Raw genomic sequence first — 10,689 nt, forward strand, 5'->3', positions numbered from 1 at the left:
TGGATTTTATCTTTTTCGGTCATTGGATTTTAAGAAACTCGATCCTTATAAGCATTTATACAAGACTTATAAGTTTTCAATGAGGGATAACACATTCTACATTGTTACACGCTCTCGCACGTGGTGTGGAGCACTTGTGGCCACTCGGCATAACACACGTGGGTGAACTTGTTCTGATACCATGAGAAAATTGAACTTTTCAACCCAAACCAATTGGCAATGTGTAAGGAGGCCCAAACCCTTATAAACACTTACACAAGACTTATAATTTTGCAATGTAGAACAACACACTCCACATTCTCAAAAATTCTATGAGTGAATATTGTTCATACAATCACACTTTTATATATACATCTTCATGTATACATTGGAGCTCTTTGCTACCACAGTGCCACTCTGTCTTAGTAATGAGTCTGGCTTGATCCCGCAGTTTTTTGGAGCTCATTGAGCTTTCTCTTCTGCCACTCTGTCTTTATTACTTGCTGGTTATACTCTGTTCTAAGTGTTTGTGAAAAATTCACAGTGCCTATTCAAACCCCTTACTAGGCACATTCCATAGTCTATCTTACACTTTCAAAAAATATACCAACGTTTAAAAAAGCAAGGGGGTACAAAAATACATAAGAAATTAAAGACTTTATTATGTATAACCATAACATTACATAAATAGATAAACAGACAACCAAATTACAAAAAGAAACATACAGACAACGTAAAATGCATAAGCATCTCGAAAATGTAAAATAAACTATAATAAATGGTTCAAGGCTTGTAATAATCACCTTACACGAAATCGAGAAAGATAGATACGAGGCCTTTCACTGTTATATAATATATATATATATATATATATATATACACATAGACGACAAAGCTTCAAGTGAAAATGTCTTCATTTTTTCAGGATATCTATCCCCGATCGACAATTTAATAAGCGGAACCGTCCATATTTAAGACCTCCTTCGAAGTTCATCCTTACAAAAAAAAAATCAGCCAAATTAGAAAATTGTTTAGCCATTTAATTAAAATTAATATCATTTCAATTTTATCTGGCAGATTGCATTTGTTTTCATAGTTTGGATGACCAAAAAAGGATAACACAAAAGTTACCGATTTGACTAATTTTTTATAAGAATAACCCTCAAGGAGAAACATAAAAAGTGGATGGTTATGATCATTGAATGATATTATTGGGTGATTCCCATAGATGATGTTCTCACTAATCTTAAAATAAAGGCATTCACACTTGAAGTTCCCTTTATTTATTCATCCTTAAGGGATAGAAATAGAAGATGGGGGTCCATAGAAGTGTCTTTCGATCGAGTGTATAGGTTGTTTTTTCCATGTCCACCAAGGAACCTCATAGTGAAAAAATGAAAGTGAAGCAGTTGGCAGAGGCGACATCGCAACAGTGACCTTTGCAATGGTGACGGTAGGCAAGCTAGGAAGAGAAGTCATCATGTTGCTGCTGCTAGACGTAGCAGGCTGTGTAGCTTGTGGTTTGTTTGGCAATTTAGGAAGAGGCTGTGTTAAGACATTGTGTAAAAGTGCCAAGATTGGCTTTGCAAATGATAGTAAAGGTGGCAAAGGCAAACCAGGAATATTTGGCAAAGCTGGAGTTGTTTGTAAAAGATTACGAGCTCCTTGGCTAACATCAATGCTGATCATAAACGTAAAAGCAATAAAGAAGCCTAACATTGAGCACTTGTACGAAGTGATCATATCTGAAAGAAACTCTTACAACTTTTGAATGTGGCAATAAGGCTAACAATGAGTTTTGTATATATAGGCTAAAAAGCAAGGGGTACAACATCTACTACTGGCCATTGATCATTGTCAATGGTTTCGAGAAAACTGGAAAATCCACTGTAATTTTTTTTTACATGTGTTAAACCTATTCTGTTTCTTATTTTTTTATGAGACCTTTACCCTTTTTTAATTATATATAATATTGCTAATTAGCTACAACAGAATTCCAATCAACAGTGTTTTTATTCAAAAATAATGTCTTAGTTTTTTTTTTTTGAATTGAGTGCCTTTATAAGTTAATTTTTTAAATTTAATCCTTAGATAATGATTTATTTTGGTGGCTTTTAAGGGCTTCAACTTCACATTTGTTATATAATATGAAAACTACACTTATTGCATAGGATTTGGATCCTCTACTAATCTTTTATGTGCCGATCTCATACTAATCAATTAAAATTACGTCGTTTCACAGTATAAACTCATAATCGGAAGCGTTCATTTTTTAGATCATCATTTGAAGACCATCTTTGCAAAATATCAACCAAATTCAAATTACTTTGGTTATGTATAACTGTTATGGAATAATCATACAATGAGTCTTACTGTTATCAAAACTATATGTTTATTTAATAAAAGTTACATGATTAAATGATTTTCGATTTATTCAAATTAGCAAAACCATATGTTTATTTTTATAACAATTACACCTATCAGATAATGCATAAACCAATATGTGATAATAATAGCAACTTACGTGTGTGTATAACCACAATTTTACACAATTTATTCAAGTTTTTAAAATATCAAACTTCTATTAGGTCCCTTTCTTAAATAGTTTTTTTTTCTTTACAAAAACTTATACTTTGAATTATGTCAATCACATTTTTTGTGCTTCTTGTTTAAAGAGTAGGAAAAATTATTGTATGTGATCGTGATACCATATATATTACATGCATGCTATCATTAATGTGTCACTAATCCTCATAAATTATAACATGTGCACAATTGGTAAGGGTATAATTTAGGGTTTAAGATTTTAGATATTAATGATTGTATATATATGTGCTATAATTTAAGTAAATTGATAACTCCTTGTCAACATGTTATATAGTGTTACGGTTACACACAATAATTGGTCAAAGAGTTGCAACAATACTTTGGCTCGGGATGGATTTATGAGTCTTTGTGCCACTTAGTTGTTTTTACTCTTTCTCCGATAATGATTTTGTAATTTAGTTTGGTTTGCAATTGACAATAAATACTCAATTCTATCTAATTTTTTCACAAGGTGTTGATGTGGCAGCACATGAAACGAACTACTATGAAAATTAAGACAAATTACAAGGGCCCACAGTATAATATCGGACCAAATTAAAGGGTAATGTGCGTGCATATATGTCTATGCTGCAACGTCAACACCCTGCGAAAAATTTAAAGTGCCAATACTACGAATGATGTGAGTAGAACTTTTGTAACAAAGCTGCCATCCTCCCTTGGTCTTTTTAAAAATGTTAAAGCTTCAACATTTCATAGTTATATATATATATATATATATATGATGTGTTAATTAATTCGGGAGCGTTTGTAATTCTCTTTCCCTCCAGATTCATACAAACAAAGATAAAAAAGTCATTGAGTTTCTGTTTGCCCTTATCAGCTGGTCTGTATAATCTAACTATCTAAGCCTAAGTAAGTGCAATCTTGGGGATGGATATATCAATTCCCAACGATACGCATTTATGCCTAACTAGTCTCTTCCATGAAGGGATATAACCAAGAGGACTGTTTGTGCCATCTTACAAGAGTAGAGGAGATGAGTTATGGGTATAGGAAGCAATTTGAAATAAAGTGATGAGTATGTTAAAGGTTCCTATTTCTTACTTAGTGCATATCACTGTCTTGGTCTCCGAGTTTTTTGGAGCTTTTTTAGGCTTCCTTTTCTGCGTCAACAATTTTTTTTTTTTTTTTTGTATGCGTGATTGAATTTCTAAAAATAGCTGTTGTTTATTACGAGGCTGAAAGACTCAATCAGAGCCAATGTGCTAGTGGCGCATCTTGCATCCCTATCAGCGGAAATTGGGTTAGCATGTTTGTTTTGGGCATGAAATTTGTCTTAGCAACGAGAAAAATCTAACCAAATCAAATTATCACATGTTTCCTCTCCGTGTCGAGTGAGAAAAGAAATAAAGGGCTATGTTTTAATTGCGATGAACACGTACTTCAAGTCCGGGCATCAGTGCAAGGAGCTATATATATATATATATATATGTGATTTTGACAGGACCGCCCCCGGATTCCACCCTGAAACCCGAAGAGGTCCTGCGGGAATCCAAATTCAAGGAAAATCCTACCGAAATTTCGGCAGAACCTCCCCTGAAAATGGACTAACCCAGAATTCTTATACCTGTAAAAAAAACACTTCTATACAGCAACCACCTCTACCACAACCAAATAGGATCTCAGACCCAACAATTTCACAGAAATCCAACTTAAACCTTAGGAGTTGTTATCAAAGCCACTAATCATTTACAATTCAAGGAAAGGAACTTCCACAAAATGGAAGTGATGCCTACAAGATCCGGGAATGGAAAATGGATGCTATGCCTCGACGCGTTTGGCTCGACCTCCACCAACGCTACTACCTGGGGGGACAATTTAAGACAAAACAAGAAAACGGTGAGATAGGCTCAGTGAGTGGACAGTTAAGTGGAGATGAAAATCAAAGATTTAAATATCTTTTCAGAAAAACCCTATTACACACGTTTAACTCTAAAACCTTAGAATGTCCTTTGAAATCCCCCAGTTTTTAAAACCATTTCTCAGTAAAATAATAAAATTTGAAGCTGAAAATCCAACTTTGAAAATCCAAGTTCTTAAACTGAAATTGATACTGTCAATCTATAAATAAATAACTTAAACTGAAAACTTTCTTCTCAAACATTCTCAATATACTGAAAAATTTATAAAACTGTTCAACTGAAACCGTCATACTTAAAAACCTTTTGTTGCCATAAACTCATCACTTAAAATACTTAATAGCTGAAAACACACACCAGTCAGTTACCCATAGAATCTGTCATACATGCGCAGAGCCGAGGATCTGTCATACGCATGCAGAGCCATAAATAATCTGTCATACATGCGCAGAGCCGAGAATCTGTCATACGCATGCAGAGCCACAAATTTCTGTCGTACGTGCACGCAGAGCGGCCCCCAAAGGGCGAAGCATCCCGACACACGGCCCAAAGCCTATATGTGCATCGTGATGGGTCCCAAAGACCTATTAAATCTGATAACCTGGAGGGTACTGCAAAGGTGGTTTGAAAACCATTTTTTATATTTCAATGCCACGCAAAATAATTTCTTAAAAATGAAAAGTCCCAATGAGATTCTCACACCTTTTGCTATCAACTCAAGGCTTTCTCAAAACTTTGAAATCAATTTCCTTTCTATAAATTCTTGTATAAATCACGTTTGAAATCGTATATCTCTATCGACTCTTAAAACCACATTTATTCGTCAATTTCGTATGAAAAATCATTTAATAAAACTTAAAGTAAGAACATTAGTCAAACTAACGGAAATGTAACTTTGAAAATCATAATCACTTATAACAAATTCAACCCCAAATTATTTTAACTCAAATAAAACTCGGGATAAGCAAATAAATTCAATCATAAAGTAAATAAAAATGTTTTTTAAAACAAAAGTCCACTCACAGTGATATCTCTAGCTTCGATCCTCCTCCGGGTCGTCTCGAGCCACGATCGTCTCGCCTAAAATCAATTCGAACGGAGGCCAGAGGTGGCCGGAATCGCCAAAGGAAAGGGGCGGCAGTGGGCTGGCTTTCGATCGCGGTTCGTGTCGCAGTGGTGGCTGGCCGACGCAAGGAGGTGCTGGGCTGTGTTGCCGCCGGGCGAGGAGTCGACTGGTGAGCTTGGGTCGTCGGAAAGGTGGCCGGAATTAGACTGGGCAGGCTGGGTTGGTCGCGTGCAGTGGAAGAGTCGCGAGAGAGGGAGAGAGAGAGAGAGAGATATATTAGTGGAGGGTGGCCGGCGCCTGGGGGAAGCTCGCCGGAGCCAGAGGCCGGCAAGGGTGGCCGCTGATGGTGAGGGGTGGGGGCTGGGTTGGCTGCGAGCAGGGGAGAGGGTGTGGAGGAGAGGGAAAACCGAGAGAGAGGGTGCGGGGAGAGAGAATAAATAGAGGGAGAGAGAGAGTTCTAGAGAGAGAAATTTCTAGAAAAATCTAGAGAGAGGAAATCTGATTTTTAAAACCCACTTTTATAAATTTACAACATTGCCCCTCACTTTAAACGCCTATATCTTTCAAACCGTAACTCGGATTGGCGCGTGCCGCGTGTCTATGAAATCGTGAGTTCGAAACCTAGCCAACGGACCCGAAGTCAAAATCAAAAACCCATTCATTTTAAAAGTCAACTTTTGGTCAAGCTTAAATTAAAATAAATAAATCAAAACTTTAAATCAAAACCCTTTTTATTTTTCCAAATAAATCTCAAAATCTTTAAAATACAATTCAACATCTCTTTAAAAAATCTCTTTAAAGCATAGTTAAATAAAAATTTAAATTTCTAGTGAAAGTTTGGGTCGGGTCGTTACAGATTTCGCCTTATTGGGAAGAAAGCTGCTTGTTAAGGACATGGACCTTAAGGACAAAGCTGCTTGTTAAGGGGGGAGGAATGTCACCTTGTTTTTAATTTTAATTTTTTTTAAGTTTATATAAGATAGACTTCTAGCTAGTTAGATATATAAGACTTGTGTTAGTTCTTATGAGTTGGAAGATAGGACTAGAGGAGTTGGACTTCTACTATTTTTACTGCAAGTTGGCGTAAAAATAGTACTTGGGTTAGTTCTTAACTTCTTATTAGTTGCATGTTTTTTCACTTTTTTCTCTTATTCAGTTGTAATTATCACATATTTAAATGTGTCAACTAAATAAATAAATAAAAGCAGATAATTAAGGAAAATAATTATGTGATATACGTTATTTGAGGTCATCAACCTTAATTACTAGGTTTACAGTACTCTATCTTTCAGTTTTTCAACATAAGTTCAAAGAAAAAGACGTACCACAAATTCCCAATAAGTACCACAAGCTACACAAACCCGATCAAGTAAGGATCTATATAAACCTTCCACCTTTTCTTCTTCCTTATCTTCAACCCTTCGAACTCTAGAAGTTTCTCTGAACCTCTCACTAAAGCTTTTCACACCATTCTTTTACTAAAACCCTTTTCTTTATTTGAACCTTGGATTCTCCGGAGCTTTAATTTAATCGTTTTGCGTGTCTTTGCACCAATTTTCTAAGAATCTAAGTTTCCTTTCACTTTTATTGGGTTTCCTTGTCTTCTTCACCAATTTATCTTCAAACATTCGAAGCGTTCTTCGCATTTTCTCGCACTTTCTTGGAGTCCAAACACTTTGATCAATAAGATGACTTCTTGGGATCCAACATCCATGGCAAGCTTTGATTCGGCCAAATTTGATCATGCTCTTAAGGAGGCTAGGCCATAGGCTTTCATACCACAGCCTACCATGAGGTGGCGAACTTCCAAGAGGCCGACGCCAACCACAATGGCACCAAAGCGCTCTCAACTAATTAATCGGCCTGCAAGCGACCACCACTCAAGCCAGGAGCACTTACTCTTAGCCCTCTCTTTCTTAATTCCATGTCGAATTAAATATTTGCTTGGCGGCTTAATATCACTTTTGGCCCCCAAAGTGGAAGCTAACTTCCACGTTACCCCTGTAAGTTTGATTGTCCTACTTTACCATCCATAACTAACTCTCGTGTCCCACTTCACCCTTTTCTTTTCATTTCGTCAACCAATCCGTTAAAATTGGTGACCTGACATGGACATTTTTGTCTTTTCATCCTATTTCGTCTTCTTGGACTAAAAAATTAATTAAAAATTCTTATATTTTAAACTTTTAATTTCATTAAAAGACAAAAAAATTAAAAACTACAAAAAAAAAAAAAAACCCTTAAAAACAGAAAAAACAAAAAAAAAACTGAAAAATTGAAAGACAAAAAGACTTACCCCCTCCACGCCCCACCCCACCCCACCCCACCCCACCCCAACTTATGGGCATGATCTCATGGAGATGGTGGTCAAATCCTTGCGGGTTGCCCACTAAGAAAACTTAACACCAGAATAGTATACCCAAGCCAAGTTCTAAGAGCTTAAGGAGTTAGATGAATTGAGATTGAAAGTCTTGGACAACTTGAAAATTCAAAAACAATCCGTATTAAGGGAGTACAATAAGAGAATGAAGGCCAAAAGTTTTGGAGAAGGCGACTTAGTACAGATGATTGACAATTTGGAAAGTGATTATCCACTGGGAAGGGATAGTTCATCGTGGTTAAGTTCTTGGGCAAAGGGGGTGTATCAATTAATGGATTATGACGGCCAGCTTCATGACGCTTTAATTAATGGCCTATGCTTAAAATGGTATTACCCAAAGGCTTGGGAATTGATGGAAAAAAAAATACATGAAAGTCATAATCATACGTATGAGAATAAAGTCGACCAATATATATATATCGGAAACCATTAAGACATCTAATTGTGATAGAATAAATAAACGAAAATATGAATTACAATAACACTTGAAATGATGGCCCTTTAATCAAATGGTTAAACGATTTCCGATTTATCTAATTTTTTGCAAGAATGATTCTTGTATATAGACTTAAAAAATAGACGGCTTCAATTATCGAATTACAATGCGGAGTGGATCCCACAAGTCATACCTCATCATGTTTAAATTGAGGTATACCTCAACGGAAGGGACCTGTATATATATATATATATATATAGTGCTTCTCTAGGGCGGACGCTCGCAGTTTTTTTCTGACAGATTTCCAGCACCGAGTGCTCGGCAGTGCCATTTTCTTCTTCTCCCGAGTGCTCGGCACTGATTTGTCGGCTTTATGTTAGATTTTAACTCCGAGATTTTATGATAACATAAAAGTTAAGCAATGAGTGTATTTACTTATACATAATGGCAATAACATAAACCGAAACATAAACAATAATGTAGTGAATATAGATATCAAGATAATAAAATGTACACCAAATTGAATATTAATCAGATGATCGATATGTTTATAACAATGAAACAAAAATTACGGCACAAAGATTAAATAAGATATAGTCCAATCATTAGGTTCTAGGAAACATACCTTAAGTCTAACGTAGTTATTACTGATTATTCGTCAGGGTCTCTCAGGGACAGATCCAGGATCCCCAACCTGGGGGGTTATGGTCAGGTGGAGCCCAGCGCTATGAAGCGGCGACGAAATTCTTTAGGGATCGGGCAGGTGATCGGCTCCGGTGGTGTGAGCTGGGTTAGTGGGTTAGGTCTGTGTGGTGTGGGTTTCAGGAAGTTTAATTAAGGAAGGGAATGAGAGTGACTGAGTGAGGGGCACACTGCACACACACACGAGTTAGTAAGTTCTTGAGAGTTTTTTTTTTTTTTTTTTTTTTTTTTTTTTTCTAGTTCCTAGCTCAAAACGACATGAACTTAAAAAAAAAAAAAAAAAAAGGGAAGAAGGCTAGCTATTGAACTAGTTTGGACCAGTCTGGCGGGGGCCGGCTTCTCTCAGCCTGAGAGAAGTGAGGCCGTGAGGGTCTCCGTCCAGAGAGGGGGGTGGACGTCCAGACACCTGGGGGGCCGCCGTCCAAAGAGATGGGATATTGTGGGCTTCTCGACTGGATATCGGAGGGTCGCCTAGTCCCTGGGGTCTCTTGTTCCACTTTTGTGCAGCTTCTCTTCTCTCTTCTCTTCCCTGTTTCAGCTTTCCTTTCCTTTGTCTAGTGACTCAAACTACTGCTACAAGGGGTTTTAAATAAGAGAAAAGTAATGATTAGATTCCCTAAAGAAATTGTGATTTATCAGCTCTAGTGGCTTCTTCACCACACATACTTTGCTCCCTCATTATTGGTTAGAAAAATATATGAACTCTTAGGCCTCGTTTGTTTCACATGACTGTCTTGGCATGGACTAAGCTAGCTAAGAACTGCCTTTATGTTTGCTGCAGTGCAGGACTAACAACCTGGATAATGAAAATAGTAATGTCCTATGTTTGGTAAAGTGCAGGACTAACAAGTTGGATAATAATTATTAAAATTTTAAACAAGTAACTGCTATTAAAAAAAAAACAAGCAACAATAAAAATTCCCAAAAGATGCATACTTCATTCTTCATCAAAGTTTCCAACATACAATTTTCGTATAGGCACAATTCCTATATCATAGAGGCTATCCAACCTAAAAACAATGGGTTGGGTTGCAGTAAGTAGAAGAAATGGGTTGGGTTGCTGTAGAAGATAAAACAGCCACATACCCATATTATCAATGTCAAGAAAACCCAAAAAAATGTTACATGCAAGATTACCAGTCGTTGCTACCCAGTTCTTCTCTCCCTTTCTCTTTCTCTCTCTCTCTCTCTCTCTCTCTCTCTCGTTCAGTTTAGATTAGTCAAACAAAGCATCTGTGTTTTTTTTTTTTTGTAAGTTTGCGTCTTAGGTAGTACAAGCCAAGGAGGTTCTTAGCTAAACCTCCAATTTCTTATGGGTTTCACTAAGCCCACCTATGAAGGCTCATTTAAGTTAGAGAGGATTCACTAAACCCCATTTTTTTAAATCTCAAGCTCACCAAACATGGGCTTAAGGTCTTAATTAAGCCAATCCCTGTTAAGAAGGTGAAACAAACAGGGCCTTAAGGCTCTTCCTAAACACCACGTGCACAAGTTGATCATTCATAAATTAAGTTTTATTTTTTAAAATTGATTAGCTTTATTTAGATAAATTTGGTGATCAATATCTAGTTTCATATATATAAATATACCCTTAAATACTAGTTATTTAAAGACTTTCAATTAATATTACAATTTAACTTTAATATAAATTGTTAGATAA

General features: G+C 36.4%; 1 long non-coding RNA gene across 1 annotated transcript; it reads right to left on the reverse strand.

Annotated features, from left to right (window-relative positions):
• Positions 1 to 4,232: 4,232 nt before the first annotated feature.
• On the reverse strand, positions 4,233 to 5,774 carry LOC147277535 (uncharacterized). Its single transcript, XR_015124062.1, has 2 exons — positions 5,469 to 5,774; positions 4,233 to 4,391 (listed from the first exon to the last, which is right to left on the reverse strand). It is a non-coding gene; the product is annotated as an uncharacterized LOC147277535 (long non-coding RNA).
• Positions 5,775 to 10,689: the final 4,915 nt, after the last annotated feature.

The sequence above is a fragment of the Dryas octopetala genome, chromosome 8 (genome assembly GCF_963921425.1).
Source record: "Dryas octopetala chromosome 8, drDryOcto1.1, whole genome shotgun sequence".
NCBI classification, from domain to species: Eukaryota; Viridiplantae; Streptophyta; class Magnoliopsida; order Rosales; family Rosaceae; genus Dryas; species Dryas octopetala.